The sequence below is a fragment of the Equus przewalskii genome, chromosome 13, assembly GCF_037783145.1.
Source record: "Equus przewalskii isolate Varuska chromosome 13, EquPr2, whole genome shotgun sequence".
Taxonomy (NCBI): Eukaryota; Metazoa; Chordata; class Mammalia; order Perissodactyla; family Equidae; genus Equus; species Equus przewalskii.
In genome coordinates this window covers 835,890-856,733 of record NC_091843.1, presented here as the reverse complement: position 1 = coordinate 856,733, position 20,844 = coordinate 835,890, and positions in this window count along the sequence as shown.

Sequence of the window (20,844 nt, the reverse complement as noted above, 5' to 3'; positions counted from 1 at the left end):
AGAAATAACAACAGATACCACAGAAATACAACAAACTATAAGAGAATACTATGATAAACTATATGCCAACAAAATGGACAATCTAGAGGAAAAAGATAAATTCTTAGACTCTTTTTTTAAAATTAAGATTATGATAGTTTACAACCTTGTGAAATTTCAGTTGTACATTATTGTTAGTTATGTTGTAGGTGCACCACTTCACCCTTTGTGCCCTCCCTCCACCCCCCCTTTCCCTTGGTAACCACCGATCAGTTCTCATTGTCTATGTGTTAAATTCCACCTATGAGTGGAGTCATACAGAGTACGTCTTTCTCTGTCTGGCTTATTTCACTTAACATAATATCCTCAAGGTACCTCCATGTTGTTGTGAATGGGACGATTTTGTCCTTTTTTATGGATGAGTAGTATTCCATTGTATATATATATATATATTCATATCTTCTTTATCCAATCATCAGTTGCTGGGCACTTGGGTTGGTTCTACATCTTGGCTATTGTAAATAATGCTGCGATGAACATAGGGGTGCATGGGGCTTTTGGAATTGCTGATTTCAGGTTCCTAGGATAGATACCCAATAGTGGGATGGCTGGGTCATAAGGTATTTCTATTTTAAACTTTTTGAGAAATCTCCATACTGTTTTCCATAGTGGCTGCACCAGTTTGCATTCCCACCAACAGTGTATGAGGGTTCCTTTTTCTCCACAACCTCTCCAACATTTGTCACTCTTGGTTTTGGTTATTTTTGCCATTCTAACAGGTGTAAGGTGATATCTTAGTGTAGTTTTGATTTGCATTTCCCTGATGATTAGTGATGATGAGCATCTTTTCATGTGTCTATTGGCCATCCTTATATCTTCTTTGGAGAAATGTCTGTTCACGTCCCCTGCCCATCTTTTGATCGGATTGTTTGATTTTTTGTTGTTGAGCCGTGTGAGTTCTTTATATATTATGGCGATTAACCCTTTGTCAGATAAATAGCTTGCAAATATTTTTTCCCAATTAGTGGGCTCTTTTTTTGTTTCAATCCTGTTTTCCCTTGCCTTGAAGAAGCTCTTTAGTCTGATGAAGTTCTATTTGTTTATTCTTTCCATTGTTTCCCTCGTCTGAGGCGTTATGGTGTCCAAAAAGATTCTTTTGAAACTGATGTCAAAGAGTGTACTGCCGATATTCTCTTCTAGAAGAGTTATTGTTTCAGGCCTAATCTTTAAGTCTTTGATCCATTTTGAGTTTATTTTTGTGAAAGGTGAAAAAGAATGGCCAATTTTCATTTTTTTACATGTGGCTGTCCAGTTTTCCCAGCACCATTTGTTGAAGAGACTTTCTTTCCTCCATTGTAGGCCCTCAGCTCCTTTGTTGAAGATTAGCTGTCCATAGATGTGTGGTTTTATTTCTGGGCTTTCAATTCTGTTCCATTGATCTGTGCACCTGTTTTTGTACCAGTACCATGCTGTTTTGATTACTGTAGCTTTGTAGTATGTTTTGAAGTCAGGGATTGTGATGCCTCCGGCTTTGTTCTTTTCTCAGAATTGCTTTAGCAATTCGGAGTCTTTTGTTGCCCCATATGAATTTTAGGATTCTTTGATCAATTTCTGTAAAGAATGTCATTGGGATTCTGATTGGGATGGCGTTGAATCTGTAGATTGCTTTAGGTAGTATGGACATTTTAACTATGTTTATTCTTCCAATCCATGTGCATGAATGTCTTTCCATCTCTTTATGTTGTCATCAATTTCTTTCAAGAAAGTCTTGTAGTTTTCGTTGTGTAGGTCTTTCACGTCCTTGGTTAAATTTATCCCAAGGTATTTTATTCTTTTTGTTGCGATTGTGAATGGTATTGAGTACTTGAGTTCTTTTTCTGTTAGTTCATTGTTAGCGTATAGAAATGCTACTGATTTATGTATGTTGATTTTATACCCTGCAACTTTGCTGTAGCTGTTGATTGCTTCTAGTAGTTTTCCTATGGATTCTTTGGGGGTTTTCTACATATAAGATCATGTCATCTGCAAACAACGAGAGTTTTACTTCTTTGTTGCCTATTTGGATTCCTTTTATTTCTTTTTCCTGCCGAATTGCTCTGGTCAACACCTCCAGGACTATGTTGAATAAGAGTGGTGAAAGTGGGCACCCTTGTCTTATTCCTGTTCTCAGAGGGATGGCTTTCAGTTTTTGTCCATTGAGTATGATGTTGGCTGTGGGTTTGTCATATATGGCCTTTATTATGTTGAGGTACTTTCCTTCTATACCCATTTTATTGAGGGTTTTTATCATAAATGGATGTTGGATCTTGTCAAATGCTTTCTCTGCATCTATTGAGATGATCATGTGGTTTTTGTTTCTCATTTTGTTAATGTAGTGTATCACGTTGATTGACTTGCGGATGTTGAACCATCCTTGTGTCCCTGGTATAATTCCCACTTGATCATGGTGTATAATCTTTTTGATGTATTGCTGTATTCAGTTTGCCAGAATTTTGTTGAGGGTTTTTGCATCTACGTTTATCAGTGATATTGGCCTGTAGTTTTCCTTCTTTTTGTTGTCCTTGTCAGGTTTGGGGATCAGGGTGATGTTGGCTTCATAGAATGTGTTAGGGAGTGCTCCATCTTCCTCAATTTTCTGGAATAGTTTGAGAAGGATAGGTATTAAATCTTCTTTGAATGTTTGGTAGAATTCTCCAGAGAAGCTGTCTGGTCCTGGACTTTTATTTTTGGGCAGGTTCTTAATTACTGTTTCTATCTCTTTACTTGTGATTGGTCCATTCAGATTCTCTCTTTCTTCCTGATTCAGTTTGGGGAGGTTGTAAGAGTCTAGGAATTTATCCGTTTCTTCTGGGTTGTTCAATTTGTTGGCATATAGTTTTTCATAGTATTCTCTTATGATCCCTTGTATTTCTTTGGTATCCATTGTGATTTCTCCTCTCTCATTTCTAATTTTATCTATTTGAGTCTTCTCTCTATTTTCTTAGTGAGTCTGGCTAAGGGTTTGTCAATTATGTTAATTTTTTCCAAAGAACCAACTCTTTGTTCATTGATCCTTTCTACTGTCTTTTTTGTTTCAATATCGTTTATTTCCGCTCTAATTTTTATTATTTCCCTCCTTCTACTGACTTTAGGCTTTGTTTATTCTTCTTTATCTAATTCTGTTAGGTGTTGTTTGAGGTTGCCTATGTGAGATTTTTCTTGTTTTTTGAAGTGAGCCTGTATTGCAATGAATTTCCCTCTTAGGACTGCTTTTGCTGCATCCCAAATGAGTTGGTATGGCATGTTTTCATTTTCATTTGTCTCCAGATAATATTTCATTTCTTCTTTAATTTCTTCAATAATCCATTGCTTGTTCAGTAGCATGTTGTTTAGTCTCCACATTTTTGCCCCTTTCCAAGCTTTATTCTTGTAGTTGATTTCTAGTTTCATAGCATTATGATCTGAAAAGATGCTCAATATTATTTCAACCCTCTTGAATTTATTGATGCTTGCTTTGTTTCCCAAGATATGGTCTATCCCTGAGAATGTTCCATGCGCACTTGAGAAGAATGTGTAACCTGCTGTTTTTGGATGAAGTTCTATATATATCTATTAAGTCCATCTGGTCTAATTTTTCATTTAATTCTATAATTTCCTTGTTGATTTTCTGTCTGAATGATCTATCCATTGGTGTTAACGGGGTGTTGAGGTCCCCTACTATTATCGTATTGTTGTTGCTTCCCCTTTTAGTTTTGTTAAGAGTTGCTTTACAAATTTTGGTGCTCCTGTGTTGCGTGAGTATATATTTATAAGTGTTATGTCATCTTGGTGGAGTGTCCCTTTTATCATTATAAACTGCCCCTCTTTGTCTTTCTTTATCTGTTTTGCTTTGAAGTCTACTTTGTCTGATATAAGTATGGTGACACATGCTTTCTTTTGTTCATTATTAGCTTGGAGTATTGTCTTCCATCCCTTCACTTTGAGTCTGTGTTTGTCTTTGGGGCTGAGGTGTGTTTCCTGGAGGCAGCATATTGTTGGGTCTTGTTCTTTCATCATCCTGCCACTCTGTGTCTTTTGATTGGAGAGTTAAATCCATTTATATTTAGAGTGATTATTGAAATGTGGGGGCCTACTGCTGCCATTTTATCACTTGTTTTCTGGTTCTCTTGCATTTCCTTTGTTTCTTATCCCATGATTTTTGGATTACTAATTCAGGTAGGTAAATTTCTGCATTGGCTTTCTTCTTATTTGTAGTTTGTGTCTTTATTCTTGTTATTTGTTTAGTGGTTACCAGGTGGTTTGTATAAAACATCTCATAGATGAGATAGTCCATTTTCTGATAGCTTCTTATTTCCTTGAATTAAACATTCCACCCCTTTTCTCTTCCCCTTTTAGGTTGTTATTGTCAGATTTTTTTCCCTCTTCCTTCTTGTGTTGTGAGTTTGTGGTTAAAATGACAGGATTATATTTATTCTTGGTGTTTCCCTTCCTTTTATCTTCAATGTTTTATTTAACTTTTGCTAACCTCTTCTGATGGAGAGCTGCTACTTTCTGTTATTGTCCTTCTACTTATCTCCTTTGCTCTGGGTTTTGTAACCCCTTTCTTTTTTTTGATTTTTCAGGTATGAGAGTCTTCCTGAGCATTTTTTGAAGAGGAGATCTTGCGGCAATGAATTCCCTTAACTTTTGTTTATCTGGGAAAGTTTTTATTTCTCCATCGTATTTGAAGGATATTTTTGCTGGGTAGAGTATTCTTGGCTCTAGGTTTTTGTCCTTCAGAGTTTTGAATATATCATTCCACTCTCTTCTAGCCTGTAAGGTATCTGCTGAGAAATCTGCTGATAGCCTTATGGGGGTTCCTTTGTAGGTTATTTTCTTCTGCCTGGCTGCCCTTAGTATTTTCTCTTTGTCGTTGACTTTTGCTAGCTTCACTACTATATGCCTTGGGGTTGGTCTTCTTACATTGATAAAGTTTGGAGATCTATTGGCTTCTGTCACATGAAGTTCCATCTCTCTCCCCAGGTTTGGAAAGTTCTAAGCCATTATTTCTTTGAACAGACTTTCTGCCCCCTTCTCCTTCTCCTCTCCCTCTGGTATACCTATAATCCTTATGTTCCATCTCCTAATTGAGTCGGATAATTCTCGGAGAGTTTCTTCATTTCTTTTTAGTCTTAGTTCTCTCTCCTCCTCTGTCTGCAGCATTTCTATATTCTTATCCTCCACATTGCTAATTCTGTCCTCCATATTATTGACCGTATTGTTCAGAGAGTCCAGATTTTTCTTAATCTCCTCCATTGTGCTCTTCATCTCCAGTATTTCTGATTGGTTCTTCTTTATAGCGTCAAGCTGTTTTGTGACATAGCTCCTGAACTCGTTGAGTTGTCTACCTGTATTCTCTTTTAACTCATTGAGTTTTTTAATAATGGCTGTTTTGAAGTCATCGTCATTTAGGTTACAGATTTCATTGTCTTTGGGATTGTTTTCTGGGCACTTGTCATTTTCCTTGTGTTCTAGAGATTTAATATATTTTTTCACACTGCTCGATTGCGTGGATTTGTGCCTCCACATAGAGATAGAGTTTAGTTACTGCTTCCACTTGTTTCAACTGGTGTGTGTGTGGGGGAGCACTGTTTAGACTGCACTGACCAGGAACCCTGTCAGCTGTTGCTAACTGGACCTTGGCCCCTCCTTGTAGTCACAGTGATCCTGTGGGGTCCCTCATCAGCTGTGGGGGCAATTGCAAGGGGCCTTCAGGATCCTGGTGCCTACTGTTGCAGAACACCTAGATGTGCTCCCTTCTTGGGGTCTGCAGTGGTTTTATGGGCTTTCCCAGCGGCTGGGAGCAGGATCACGTATATTCGCAGCTCTGTCACTGTCAGAGCCCACAAAATCTCACTTGTCCACTATAGGTCACAGCAGAGCTATGGGTATCTTCTGCAGTCTGTGGTTAACTCACCTAGCTGTACTAATTTTGCCCCAGGGTCTTCCAGCTTTGTGATTGCTGGTCGGGGCCTCTCCACTAGTGCTGTGCAGAGGCTTTCACTGAGGCTGCTGTGGGACTGTAGAGTTTCCCCCTGGGCCATGGAACCAGGCTGCTGGAGCTCCACCCAGCCTCTGACCACCCCCACAGGATCCCCAGGAGCCCCTTGTCCCCTCTGGGACACAGCTGGAGTCCGTGGGTCCAGCAGTGGCTGGCAGGCTGCTGCCCTGCCCAGGATCCTCCTCTTTGGGAGCCTCCTGGTGTTCCGAATGCTGGGCGGGGCCTCTCCACTAATGACGAGTAGAGGCTTTCCCTGCTGCCGGTGCAGGACACTGGAGTTTCCCCCTGGGCCATGGAGCTGGGCCGCTGGAACTCCACCCAGCCCCAGACCACTCCCACGGGATCTCCAGGAGCCCCTTGCTCCATCTGGGACACAGCCAGAGTCCATGAGTCTGGCGGCGACTGGTGGGCTGCTGCCCTGCCTGGGATCGTGCTCTTTGGGAGCCTCCCAGCATTCTGAATGCTGGGCGGCGCCTGTCTGCTAATGGCGAGTAGAGGCTTTCCCTGCTGCTGGTGTGGGACAGTGGAGTTTCCCCCTGGGCTTCGGTGTAATCTCAGGGGGCTTAGGTAGGGCTGTAGTCACCTGTTTCCACCGTCACTCCGCTGGTGCGTGTGCATTCCCGCCCTTGGTGCATGGCGATGCTATGGGGGAGTCCACTGGAAGAAAGCCACTTGCAGGTACTGGGCTGTCTGGGGGTCAGGGGTTGGAGAGTTTTCACCTATCTCCACTTCCTCCCGGGGAGAAGTTGGTCGGCCTTCTGATGTATAGCAGCATGGGTCTCTCAGGCGTCCTGAGATGCTATATGGATATCCTTTGTTAACCAATGAATGTCCAATTAGTTGTAGATTCAAAGTGGGAGAGACAAAGAAGACTATTCACTCTGCCATCTTGGTGATGTCCTAAATTCTTAGACTCTTACAACCTCTCAAAGCTGAGTCAAGAAGAAATAGAGAATCTGAATAGACCAATCACAAGTAAGGAGACTGAAACAGTAATCAAAAGCATCCCAAAGAATAAAAGCCCAGGACAAGATGGCTTCCCTGGGGAATTCTACCAAACATTCAGAGAGGTTTTAGTAACTATCCTTCTCAAGCTATTCCAAAAATTTAGGGAAGATGTACCAAAGGCTGACAAGGATGACACAAAAAAGGAAAACTACAGGCCAATATTGTTAATGAACGTAGATGCAAAAATTCTCAACAAAATACCAGCAACCCAAATACAGCAATACATCCAAAAGATCATACATTATGATCAAGTGGGATTCATACCAGGGACACAGGGATGGTTCAACATCTGCAAGTCAATCAATGTGATACACCACATTAACATAAAGAGGAATAAAAACCACATGATGATCTCAATAGAGCAGAGAAAGTATTTGACAAGATCCAACAGGTATTTACGATAAGAACTCTTAGCAAAATGGGGATAGAAGGAAATTACCTCAACATAATAAAGGCCATATATGACAAAACCACAGCCAACATCATACTCAATGGGCAAAAACTGAATGCAATCTCCCTGAGAACAGGAACAAGACAAGGATGCCCACTATCATCACTCGTATTCAACATAGTACTGGAGGATTTGGCCAGAGCAATTAGGCAAGAGAAAGGAATAAAAGGAATCCAAATAGTGAGTGAGAAAGTGAAACTCTCACTGTTTTCAGATGACATGATCTTATATATAGAAAACCCTACAGAATCCATCAGAAAACTATTAGAAATAATTAACAACTATACTAAACTTGCAGGAAACAAAATCAACTTACAAAAGCAGCTGCATTTCTGTACTCTAATAACGAATTTACAGAAACAGAACTCAAGAATGCAATTCCATTTACAATCGCAACAAAAAGAGTAAAGTACCTAGGAATAAATTTTCTAAGGAGGTGAAGGACTTACACAATGAAAACTATAAGACATTATTGAAAGAACTAGATAATGACATAAAGAGGTGGAAAGAGATTGCATGCACATGGATTGGAAGAATAAACATAGTTAAAACGTCCATACTACCCAAAGCAATATACAGATTCAATGCAATCCTAATCAGAATCCCAATGACATTCTTCATGGAAATAGAGCAAAGAATCCTAAAATTCATATGGGGCAACCAACGATCCTGAATTGCTAAAGCAGTCCTGAGAAAAAAGAACAAAACGGGAGGCATCACAATGCCTGACTTCAAAATGTACTACAAAGCCATGGTAATCAAAACAGCATGGTACTGGTACAAAAACAGGCACACAGGTCAATAGAACAGAACAGAAAGCCCAGAAGTAAAACTGCACATATACAGACAGCTAACCTTCAACAAAGGTGCCACGAATATACAATGGAGAAAAGACAGTCTCTTCAACAAATGGTGTTGGGAAAACTGGACAGCCACATGCAAAAGAATGAAAGTCGATCATTATCTCATGCCATACACAAAAATAAACTCAAGATGGATCAAAGATTTGAAGGTAAGTCCTGAAACCGTATAACTCCTGGAAGATAATATAGGTAGTACACTCTTTGACATCAAACTTAAGAGGATCTTTTCAAATACCATGTCCTCTCAGATAAGGGAAACAAAAGAAAAAATAAACAAGTGGGAGTTCATCAGACTAAAGAGCTTCTGCAAGGCAAAAGAAACTAGAATCAAAATGGAAAGACAACCCACCAATTGGGAGAAAATATTTGCAAATTATATATCCAATAAGGGGTTAATTTCCATAATATATAAGAAAGTCACACAACTGAACAACAAAAAAACAAACAGCCTGATCAAAAACTGGGCAGAGGATATGAACAGACATTTTTCCAAAGAGGATATACAGATGGCCAATAAACACATGAAAAGATGTTCAACATCACTAATCATCAGGTAAATGCAAATCAAAACTACACTGAGATATTACCTTATGCCTGGTAAAGTGGCTATAATCACGAAGACTAAAAATAACAAATGTTGGAGAAAAGGGAACCTTCATACACTGCTGGTGGGAATGCAAATTGGTGCAGCCACTATGGAAAACAGTGTGGAGATTCCTCAAAAAACTAAAAATAGAACTACCATGTGACCCAGCTATCCCACTACTGGGTATCTACCGAAAAAACTTGAAATCAATAATCCAAAGTAACACATGCACCCCTACGTTCATTGCAGCACTATTCACAATAGCCAAAACATGGAAGCAAGCCAAGTACCGATCAACTGATGACTGGATAAAGAAGATGTGGTATATATATATATATATATATATATATATATATATATATATATACACACACACACAATGGAATACTACTCATCCAGAACAAAAGACAAAATCATCCCATTTGCAAAAACATGGATGGTACCTGGTGGGAATTATGCTTAGCAAAATAAGACAGACTGAGAAACACAAACACCAGATGATTTCACTCATATGTGTAGTATAAACAACTACATGGACAAAGAAAACAGTTGTTACCAGTGGAAGGGGAGTGAGGGGTGGACACAGGGGGTGAAGGGGAGCACCTATGTGGTGACAGACAAGAAATAATGTATAATTAAAATTTCACAATGATGTAAACTATTATGAACTCAAAAAAAAAAAAAAAACCAGAAACATGTAAACTCTGCCACAAAGCCCCTCTTGCAAAAAAAAGGACAAAAGACCTGAATAGATATTTTTCCAAAGAAGATATATAAATGGCCAACAAGTACATGAAAAAATGCTCAATATCGCCAATCACCAGGGAAATGCAAATCAAAACCACAATGAGATATCACCTCACACCTGTTAGAATGGCTGTTATCAAAAAGACAAGAGATAAGTGTTGGTGAGGATGTGGAGAAAAGGGAGCCCTACTGTTGTTGGGTATGTCAATTGGTGCAGCCACTATGGATAACAGTACAGAGGTTCCTCAAAGAATTAAATATAGAGGCACCATATGATCCAGAAGTATGTCAGACAGAAAAAGACAAATGCTGTATGATTTTGCTCATATGTGGAATCTAAAAAAGTGGAACATATAGAGACAAGGAGTAGAATTGTGGTTGTCAGGGGCTGGGGGATGGGGAAATGGGGAGATGTTGGCCAAAGGGTACAAACTTCTAGTTATGAAGAGAATAAGTGCTGAATTCTGAGGTGAATATTAATTGGGATCTAATATTCAGCATGATGACTATAGATAATAATACTGTATTACATTCTTGAAAATTTCTCAGAGAGTAGATCTTAAATGTTCACACCATAGAAGAAAGATAATTATGTGAGGTGATGGAAGCACTGACTAACCTTATTGTATTAGTCATTTCTCAATACATACATGTATCAGATCATCATGTTGCACACTTTCAACTTACACAATATTATATGTCAATTATATTTAATAAAGTTGTAAAGAAAATCCCACAATTTGGTATCACCTCACTCCTTTGAGTGGCCACTCTAAAAAACAAGAAAATAAAAGTTGTTGGACAGGATCTGGAGAAATTGTAAGCACGTGCACTGTTGGTAAGAATGTAAAACAGTGCAGCTGCTATTGAAAACAATATGGAAGTTCCTCAAAAAAATTAAAAATAGAATTACCGTGTGGTCTAGCAACATCATTGCTGAGTATATTCCAAAAGAATTGATAGCAGGATCTGAAGAGATACTTGCACACACTGTTCATTGCAGGATTATTCACAATAAACAAGAGGCGGAAGTAACCCATATATTCATGGACAAATGAATGGGTAAAGAAAATATGGTATATAAATATGCAATGAATATTTCTCAGCCTCAAAAAAGAATGAAATCCTGTCACATTCTACAACATGGTTGAAGCTTGAAGACATTCTGATAAGTGAAATAAACCAGTCACAAAAGATAAATATTGTATGATTCCACTTATATGCAGTATCTAAAGTAGTCAAACTCGTAGAAACACAAAGTAGGATAGAGATTGCCAGGGGCTGGTGGGAGGGGAAATGGGGAGTTGTTGTTAAATGGGTAGTGTTTCAGTTTTGTAAGATGAAAAAGTTCTAGAGATCTGTTGCACAACAATGTGAATATACTTAATACTACCGAACTATACACTTAAAAAAATGGTAAATTTTATGGTATTTTTTTAAAGATTTTTTTTACTTTTTCTCCCCAAAGCCCCCCAGTACATAGTTGTATATTCTTCGTTGTGGGTCCTTCTAGTTGTGGCATGTGGGACGCTGCCTCAGCGTGGTTTGATGAGCAGTGCCATGTCCACACCCAGGATTTGAACCAACGAAACACCGGGCCGCCTGCAGCAGAGCGTGTGAACTTAACCACTCGGCCAGGGGCCAGCCCCTATGGTATGTTTTTTACCACAGTTGAAAACGTAAACTACCACTAAAGCTGACTCAAAAAGGAATAGAACAGCTGAACAGCTCTTTCCTAATTCTGTTAAAGAAGTGAAATCCCACAAAGTAAACTCCAGGCTCAGATGACTTCATTAGTGAATCCTGTCAAACACCTGAGGAAGAAACAACATTAGTTATATACAAGTTTTCCAAAAAATTGAAGATGAAAAAATACTTTGCGTGTCATTCTATGAGGCTAGCATTATCCTTATCCCAAAGTCAAGATAGACTTTACAAGACAACTTAGACCAATATCCTTCACTAACATGGATGCAAAATTCCAAACAAAATTTTAGCAAGTCAAATCCAACGATCTAATAAATGGATAATACATACATCATGAGTATGTTGGGCTTGTCCAAGGAGTGCAGGATTGGTTTAATACTCAAAAATCAATCAACATAATTCAATGTTATCAATCTTTTTTAAAAAATCATCTCAAATAGATGCAGAGTAAGCATTTGGAAATAATCAACATTCATTCATGATAAAAAGAACTCTCAGCAAACTACAAACAGAAGGGAACTTCCTCATCTACAAAAAATCTACAACTAATATCATACTTAATGGTAAAAGATTGAATACTTTCCCACTATGATCAGGAACAAGACAGGGGTGTTCACTTTGACCACTTATCTTCAACATTGTACTGGAAGTTCTAATCAGTGCAGTTTGGCAGGAAAAAGAGATAAAAGGCATCCAGATTGGAAAGGAAGAAGTAACACTGTATGTTCACAGAAAATATGATTGTCCATGTAGACAATCCAGTGGAATCTAAAAAAATAGCTATTGGAACTCATGAATAAGTTTTGCACAATTCCAGAACACTGTTCAGAAGCCAGTTGTGTTTCTAGCAACAAACAATAAGAAATTGAAAATAAAAAATCAAGACCATTTACAAAAGCTTCAAAAATATTAAATATTTAAGGATAAGTAATAAAAGATGTGAAAGGTGTGTACACTGAAAAATGTGAAGTATTGCTGAGAGAAATTAAAGACTATCTAAATAAATAGATATACCTTACTCATAGATCATTAGTTCAGATCACAACTCTCTCTAAATTTATCTTTAGTTTCAATGCAATCCCAATGAAAATCTGAGTGGGCTTTTTTTGGGCGTGTAGAAATTGACAAAATGATTTTAAAATTTATTTGAAAAGTATCGAAAGGCAAAGGTACTAGAGTAGCCAAAACAATTCTGTAAAAGAACAGGTCAGAGAACTCACATTACCTAATGTCAGGATTTATAAAGCTACAGTAATCAAAACAGTGTGCGGTTGACTAAGGAATAGACACATGATCAGTGGAACAGGATAGAGAGCCCAGAAACAAACTCACACAACTGATGTTTCACAAAGGCAAGTCAGTGGAAGACAGATAGTCCTTTCAAACAATAGTGCCGGAACAACTGGACACTCATACAAAAAAAAAGAACTATGTGTACCTCACCCCTTACATAAAAAGTAACTCAAAATGAATCGTAGACTTAATTACACACATACACATATTATCTTTACACAAAGTCATAAAACTTCTAGAAAAAAACCTAAGAGAAAATCTTCATGACCTTGAGTTTGAGGATGAGTTTTTAGCTACAATAAAAAAAGCACACTTGTTAAAGGAAAAAGTGATAAATTGGACTTTATCAAAATTAAACCTTAAAAGGTAAGCTAACAGAATGAAAAGATAAACTGCAGACTAAGAGAAAATTTTTGCAAATCATATCGAATGAAGAACTTCTAGAATGTTAAAAGAACTCTTAAATCTCAACAATAAAATCTGGTTTAAAAGTGGGCAAAAGATCTGAATAGACACTTTACCAAAGTGGATCTATGAATGGAAAGTAAGAATATAAAAAGATGCCCAACATCATTTGTTATTTGGAAAATTAAAGTTAAAACAACAATGAGATACCACTGCATACCTATTAGAATGGCTAAAATCCCCAAATCTGACAATATCAAGTGCTGATGAGTGTGGGGAGCAATAGGGGCTTTCATTCGTTATACCTAGAAGGTGAGTGGAGAATGGTGCAACCACTTCAGAAGACAGTTTGACAGCTTCAGATAAAGTGAAACACAGACTTACCACATGACCCAGCAATCATGATCCTAGTATTTACCCAAGTGACAGCCCAAGAGAGACATCTAACTCCCTGCTTACAGTCCATGGGCCAAAATTAGTCACATGGACAGGCTTGGCTGCGGGGCGCTGGGAGGCATGGCCTTCCCTGTCCCCAGGAAGCTGAGAAGACCCACAGAGGCCAGTGAGCGCTAAGTGGGGGTCTGTCAAGTGGACAGCCTGCTGAGGAGTGATGCTGAGCTCTCGTTGTTGACCTGGGCAGGAGAGAAAAGCACTCACAGGCACGTTTTCTCACCTCCTGCCTCTTTTTCCAACAGTATTGGGTAAAGGCCAGAATTAGAATTATGCCCATAGTCAGACATTGCAGGGATAGTATTTCAAGGATGGCAAATTTAAAATTTTTATCTGAAAGGAATCTTCAGTTGGCACCAAGCTTGCAGGTCTGAGTTGGAATAAAATGAGCTGCTGAGCCAGTGCTGAAGGCATTTGTCCACAGGGCGGGATCTTAATCACAGACCAAACAGGTCAGGCCTCTGGGCTCAGGGTTCAGGAACCAAGGCCTCGCTGGGAGGTAAACTGATGGGGGTCAGTAGATGCTGTGCCAGAGTCTAGAGGAGGTTCTAACAAAAGATGCTGCAAGATACCAGGGGAGGACGCAGGTTGTGCTGAAAGTGGGCTGATTAGACACAATGCCGTGCCTGGAGGATGAGACCTCCTGCTCGTGGCTACAGGTGGTGAAAAGACATGATACTGTGTGCTAATGGTGGGCGGGTGCTGGGCTTCTGGCTCTTCTCCACTTTGAGATCTGTCTTTACCCAGACAAATGTAGAGAGGCCAGGATTGCAGTGAGAAGTCCTGGATCAGAGTCTTCAGGTAGATCACTCATTTCTCTGGGTAGGATCTTTAAGTCCTCTACCCCAGCGGCCCTGGTAAGTGCCTTCAGCCCCCTAGGGGACTCCATCTTTGGCCTGAGCCACACTGTGCCACCATTGGAATGTAGATAGGACACTCTCCATGATGCCCAATCTGGGATCAGCATGGGCTGGGGGCTGGACACCTAGGCTCCAGGTGGGGCCTCTCCCTGTGTGGGGCTTGGTCTCTCCACCTGAGATGGAGCCAGGAGATGGCAGACCCAAGGTTCCTCAGGTGCCACCTGATATTGCAAGGGGGACCTGGGTCTTCATGAGCTGTTTTTCTCAACCCATCCACCTCTCTGAACCTCAACATCTTTATTTGTAATATAAGAATAGTAATAATCCTTATGCTAAAGTGTTGTAATGAGAATAAAGTGGGAGAAAAAAAACCAAAAAAGCACTGTGAAGTGGCAAAGAACTTTAACAATGTGCCTTGGGATTAATACACTTCTGATTGCAAAAAGCAAAATGAGGCCAAGAGAGGAGATGCCACCTTCCTAGGGTCACACAGCAAATCAGTGGCTGGGCTGGGACCTGCCCCCCAATTCTCCTGGGACATGAAATACCTTCTTAACACTGTCCCATCACTGGGGGAAGTCAAGTCAGTGAGATTTAGACAGGGAGGCATGTAAAGCTGTGTCCTTAACAAAGAAAGAAGGCTCACAAGCCTGCAGGAGGAGCCCTATCCGCCTGGAGGCAGCTGCCTGCTGCTAGGCCCCATGGCAGTTCATCTCACTGTACTTGCAGCAGCAGAAGACTCAGTAACGGGGTCATTTGCAGAGAGCTACATTCAACAACTATGCATTGCTAGGCTTTTTCATACTGATATAATAGCAAGGTAGAGAATTTTTTCAATTTAATTTTCTTGTCTGGTGGCTCATTTCTTAAACTCACGTATCTAGCTAAGAGCCTCACATGGAGCAAAGTAGAAAGTCCTAGTTAATAGGGATCTTTACAACCCATCTATCCTGTCTGATTAAATGGCTGTTTTCTTCTAGGACAAATGGAGTCTTAAATGCATCAAAAATATTCTTATTGATGACTCCTAAAGCCCTTCCAGGTCCTTAGTCATATCAAATGTGTACTCCTGGCAGGAGACTTAAGGATGTGTGAATTGGGGTGGTACTAAACCTCCTGAGGCTGGTTCCTTGCCTCTGAAATCCAGATAAAACAATACCAACTGAGTGTGAGATGCTGGGTGTAGATAGATGCCACCACGAGCCCTAGGTGAATGCGGTAATCCCTGTTTCATTGGGTACCAGGTATTTCCTCTCTGGGTGTCCTGATGGGATGCTGTGTTCCTGGCAGCCATCTTAGAGCACCAGGCCAAGTAGATCATTCCTGGGTTCCCTTCTCTTCCTCTTCCCTGCCACCCTGAAATTTAGTGGCTATAGGTACAGATGACATCTGTAGGCTCCCCAGGACTGCAATTGGGGTTTACCCCATGCTCTTTTAATTCATGGAGCATCCATTGCTGTACTTCAAATTGTAATTATAGCTTTACTTTACCTTTGTCTGTTGGCCTCCTCTCCCAGATTACATAGTCTTTGGAAAATGTGCATATCATGTCTTGTCTCAGTCTGCACTAGACTTGGCCTCATGCCTGGCACTGAGAAGGGGCCCACTGAATGTGTTCTGAATAAACCATTTGGGGCAATGAGTAGACATCCTCCTACCCACAAGCAAGTGTGGCCAGAGCATCTAGGCCCCACCCGCAAGAAGTGGGGCTTGCTTCTTTCCTCCTGGGACCAATGCTGAGGTTCCTCAAAGAAGCCCCAATATGACCGGGTTAGATGGCTATATCCTGGGCCCACGACAATCCCTGACTTCTGATAACTTGGTCTCAACTCACACCCAGCTCCACAGACACATCTGGGGAACTTCTTCTATGAGTCTTTCGTGCCTCTGGGCACCAACTGCCCCTCTACTTCTACTGATCCTCATTTCTTTCTTCTAATCACTGTCTTCTCCCATTTTTTCATTTTCCTTTACATTGATCTGAATGCTTTTGCTTCTCCAAGTTTTTCACTTTGTGTAATCAAATGTATCAATCTTACCTCTAATGGCTCCTCGGTTCTAAGCTTTAGTCAGGGGAGTTATCCGCACTTCTAGGTTGTAGAGGGACTTGCCATATGTTCTGGTATTTAAAGTATTTCTTAGCATTTCACAAGATAAATGACACAATTGACCTGAGTTAATTTATATTTCTTATCTAACAATTTCTTAAGATAACAAATTACCTTGATTCATTTTAAAATGTTAAAACAATCTTGCATAACCACAACAAACTCTGCTTAATTATGATGTATTATCTTTTTTATGTACAGCTGACCTCTTCTGCTAATAATTTAAGATTTTTGAATTTCATTTCATGAGTGAGATTGGCCTCTGGAGCTTGGTAAACAATTCTAAAAGTTCTATGGAAATACTAACAAGTTGTCTTCCAGACTTTAAAGCTTAGAATAGACTGAATCTGTGAAATAATAAACCAGCAAGCAAAGCAAAGAAAGTCTGAAAAGGAAGAACGATTAGAGAAATAGTACTATTAGATATGAATATGTTACAGGCTCTTAACATCAGCCCTGATATCAGTCCCCCGACATTGAACCCAGCATATATGGGGTTAAAACTAAAACCCACCACCCCCTTTCCTGCTTCTCTAGCTCCACTCACATGTAAAGACCTGTTTCTTTAAACTTTGACTCTTTGAGCTTTACAACTAAATGGGAGTTACAAATTGTTAAAAGCCCAGGTGGCCTGGTGTTGGAGGCACACTAAAGTTTAGCTAATCACGTGTCCTTGAAGTTTGCCAGGAAAGCTGCTGTCTCAAGAATATCAAGGAGCGGAGGCTTCCCAGACCTCAACTCCTCACTCCTGGCGCTGGAACCCACCTCAAACAGGAAGTTGAGACAACGGGGAAGGACGCCCACCTGCCATCCTCCTATCTCACCTTCCCCCCAGCCTCGCTGCAAGCAGCCTCTCAAGGCCAAACGCAGGCTGGTGGGAAAACACCGACCTGCACAAGCTACATGCACCCCCTCCCCTACCCAAAACCCCAAATAAAAATCCCTATCCATTCCTCATCGGGGAGCTAGCAATTCTTGAGGCATGAGCCCTTGCTTTGCTCCCTGTACCTGGCATAGTAAAAACCTTTCCTCTTCCACTCAAGACTCTGTTCTCCTTATTTGGATTGGCATCGGGTTCAGAGACCGAACTTTCGGTTACAAAACCATGCCATAGAAGTTTAGAATAAAAAATATTGCTGTATTGATGCATAACTATACAGCCAGTCCTGTGCAATAGAAGCGAAGGTCCAGAGAGAGACACATACATTTATCAAAATTTAGGTTATGACAATGGTTCTCAAAGTGTGGTCCTCAGACAAGCAGCATCAGCATCACCTGACAACTTGTTAAAAGAGCAAATTCCTGGGCCCCACCTTAGCCCTACCAAATCAGACACTCTGAGTGGGGCCCAGCAATCTGTGTTTTACCAAGCCACCTGGTGATTCTGATGTTCTCTAGAGTTTGGGACCGTCTAGTGTATTGAGGACATTATGTATAACAGGTGTCCTAGCTGCCACTGCACATGGTAACTTTGTTCCCTTTAGGAAAATCCAGCCCTTGGCCACATCACAGCCAGCCCACTGTACCCAATAGCCCTGCCGGGGATCCAGCCTGAATTCTGGTCCTGGGACTGCCTACTTCATAGATTCCGACCTTGGGGCGTGTCCCTTCTCCTCCTGGCCTCGGCTTCTTCACCGTTGAAATGAGAGGTCAGCATGTAGCTCCCCATCTGCTTCTCCTTTCCCTAATGTATACTCTATAAAAGCAGGGGACTTTCTGTAATTTGTTCACTCTGTGGATTTCAAGCATTTAGATCAGTGCCTATTATCTTGTAGGTACTTTTTTTTTGCAGCATTATTAGCAATAACCAAGACATGGAAACAACCTAAGTGCCATCAATGGATTGATGGATAGAGAAGTTGTAGTATATGCATACAAGGGAATGTTATTCAGTCATGAGAAAGAAGGATATCCTGCCATTTGCGATAACATGGATCGACCTTGAAGACATTATGCTAAGTGAGATAAGTCAGACAGAGAAAGACAAATACTGTATGATCACTTATATGTGGAATCTAAAAAAGCCAAACTTGTAAAAACAGGGATTAGAGTGGTGGTTACCAGGGTCCTAGGAGTGGGGGAATTGGGGAGATATTTAGGGGTGCAAACTTGCAACTAGTAAATAAATAAGTCCTGGAGATCTAATGCACACCTTAGTGACTATAGTCAACAATACTATAGTATAAACTTCAAAGTTGCTAAGAGACTAGATCTTAATTGTTGCCACCATGAAATTGAAATGGTAATTATATGACATGATAGAGGTGTTAGCTAATGCTGCAGTGGTAATTATATTGCAATATATAAATGTATCAAATCAACACTTACACCTTAAACTTACACAATGTTATGTCAATTAAATTTTGTTAAAACAAATTTAAAAAATAAATGGGTTAATAAAAATGAATAATATTCTGAAAATGTAGATAAAAGAAATGTTTTATTTTTAAATTAATTATAAAATATTTCAGACTGACAAAAGTTATAATGAATAAACAGCTATGATAGTTAATTTTATGTGTCAACTTGAGTGGGCTAAGGGATGCCCAAATATCTGGTTAAACATTATTTCTAGGTGTGTCTGTGAGGGTATTCCTGAAATACATTAGCATTTGAATTGGTGGGCTGTGTGAAGTGGATGGCCCTCCCCAATGTGGGTGGGCATCAGCCAATCTGTTGAGAGCCTGGATAGAACATAAAGGTGGAGGAAGGTTGAATCTGCTCTGCCTGACTACTTGAGCTGGAACAGCGGTCTTCTGACCTCAGTGCTCATGGTTCTTAGGATTTCATACTTAGACTGGTGTCTACATCATTGGCTCTCTGGCTCTCAGGCCTGCAAACTACACCACTTACTTTCCTGGGTCTCCAGCTTGCAGACAGCAGATTATGCGACTTCTTAGCCTCCATAATTATGTGAGCTAATACTTCATAATAAATCTCTTTATATATAAATGTAGACATGCACACACACACATACCCATATCCTATTGGTTCCATTTCTCTGGAGAACCCTGACTAATACCACATCCATACCTCATGATCTGACTTAGAATGTAAAACATGCAGTTGCAGATGAAATCTCCATTATTATCCTTCCTGATTTCCACCTCCATTCCAGCATCCACTCCCCAAAGTAACCACTCTCTTGAATTTTGTGTTTATCTTATCTGTGCATTTCCTTTTTTTTTTTTTTGGTGATAGCTTATGTTTCCATATTAATTTTATCGAAAGTGTAATTTATACAATAAACTCTATAAATATGTTATCATATTGTATTATTTTCAAATTTCATTTTATGGCTTGAAAATATTTATATATTACTTCTAAATTGATTCTCAGAATATCTTAGTAAAATAGGAGCTATAAATAAACTAAAAACATTCTGATAACTTGTTCCTTTTTTCCCACAAATTATTACAAAGGCTCTTCAGGTGCAACAGAAGGCTGTGGGGTATCTGTTCCATCACTGCCATCTCTTGGAAAAGGCAGTTCTGGTCTTTGAAAGGGCACAGACCAGTATGGTCATTTTTTTTTAATGCTTTTTGGTGAGGAAGATTGGCCCTGAGCTAACATCTGTTGCCAATCTTCCTCTTTGTTTTTTTTTCCCTCCCCACAGCCCCAGTACACAGGTGTATATCCTAGTTGCAGGTCATTCTAGTTCTTCTATGTGGATGCTGCCACAGCCTGGCTTGATGAGCCTGGGCAAAGGTCTGCACCCAGAATCCAAACCAGTGAACCCTGGGCCGCCAAAGCAGAGGACACAAATCCAAGCACTCGGCCATGGGGCCGACCTCCTACTCTCAGTTTTGATCAGCACCCAAGGGCAGATGTTTGGGTAGCAAGATGAGAGAAAATCAGTGATATTCTTTCCTTGCAGGACATTTGGTCCTGTCCAAAGCATCCATAAGACTTTTGGTCCATGCCAAAAGGTCCTTGATGTCTGATCATATTTGGGCCTGTCCAAAATGTCCATGGAGACATTGAGTTCATGCCAAAAGGTCCTTGATACTTGGTTCTGTCCAAAACCATTTGGCATGGACCAAATATGCTCATGGGTACTTTGGATACCAATTGTCAAGGACCTTTTGGCATGGACCAGATGTCTTATGGACCAAATGTCTTATGGATGCTTTGGAAAGGACCAAATTCTACTAATTTATTCTCTCGTCTCAGTCTTTTCTTATACATGTGTCACTAGGAGTAGTATCATGTAGCTGGCCTTGGTTCCAGGACACGGGCTCGTCCTGTGGACATACTGGGCTGCTTTGTGATGTCTGTAAAGGAGTATCACCATGTAGAACTCATCTAGATCATGAAGAACACATACAGGAAATCTCACAGAAACATGGGACTTAGGAGCGCCACTGC